Below are 1,225 nucleotides of genomic sequence, written 5' to 3'. Positions count from 1 at the left end.
ATGCACGGATTAGGTTTCCTCACCTGTGAGCTCAGAGACTTCACTAAGATTACCACCCACCTGTGGCATATGTGACTCCTGAATATGCATGACTAATGGCTACCTATAAAAGCCCCAAAACAATAAAGACCCTCTCTCCTCTGGGCTCCCGTCCTTCCCTCTCCTTCCTTCCCTCTCCCCCCTTGGGTCCCTCTCTCTCCTGCCCTTGCCTCCTCCCATATCCCCACGTGGACCACCAAGAAGGGTTGAGGTGAGCATGCTACCATAAAACGTGTCTGACTCCTTCATGTTACTCTCTCTCCTATCTTCTATGACTTTATCTAATCTTTATATATTATAGCTGTACAATTGTGCCTACCGGACCCATGATTATTTGTTAGAGGCTGGATCCACTGACATTTGAATAGCTGACAGCACCACTCTTGTTTTTTTTTTCTTCACCTCTTCTATGTCACCAAATCACTGTCTTTTTATGTCCATATTTATTCGTAGAAACAAAAAGAAGTTGCACGGAGCAAAGTCAGGTGAGCAAGGTACATAGGGGAAGAGAAGCATGCTGCTTTTTGCCAAAAACTGGTACACCGAGGTGGTTGCGTGAGCAGGTGCATTGTCATGGTGGCAAAACCAACCCCCCGTCAGCCACAAATCAGGCCTTTTGTATCGCACACTGCTATGCAATCTTTTCAGAAGCTCTAAATAGAACATTGGATCAACAGTCTGACCCGATGGAACAAATCCCATATGCACTATGATTCAACATTTTCGGACATTTAGGAAGTTGCAGACATCCTGAACAAGGTTTGTCATCAATCGACATTTCACCTTCTTTGAAATGAGAAAACCAGTCATACACTTGAGGTTTTCCCATTGCGTTGTCCTTGTAAGCTGTGTTCAACATCACAACAGTTTCCTGAGCAGAAAACAAAATTGCACAACTGCACACTGTTCTTGTACATCGACCATCACAAAAATTAAGATTCGAGCAAAACTGCTTTTATGAAAAAATTCACTGTGACCAGAGAGAACCTTGCCAACACCACCACTGCATGCACTAACCCCGAGTGGATTGCTCAATGCTCGCCTAACGGAAATAATGCATACTATGAAAGCTCCGCCCCACCCAGCACAATTATGGGGTTTGTTGATGATGCCATCATCTCTGAGCCAGCAACCGCTCTGAGTAGGTCCCCAAAGTAACTGCTCCAGATAAGAAGAGGGACATAGA

The sequence above is a fragment of the Echinops telfairi genome, unplaced genomic scaffold (genome assembly GCF_000313985.2).
Source record: "Echinops telfairi isolate 266 unplaced genomic scaffold, ASM31398v2 ScPeMD7_31;HRSCAF=116, whole genome shotgun sequence".
NCBI lineage: Eukaryota > Metazoa > Chordata > Mammalia > Afrosoricida > Tenrecidae > Echinops > Echinops telfairi.
Note: the sequence above shows the minus strand (reverse complement) of the source record.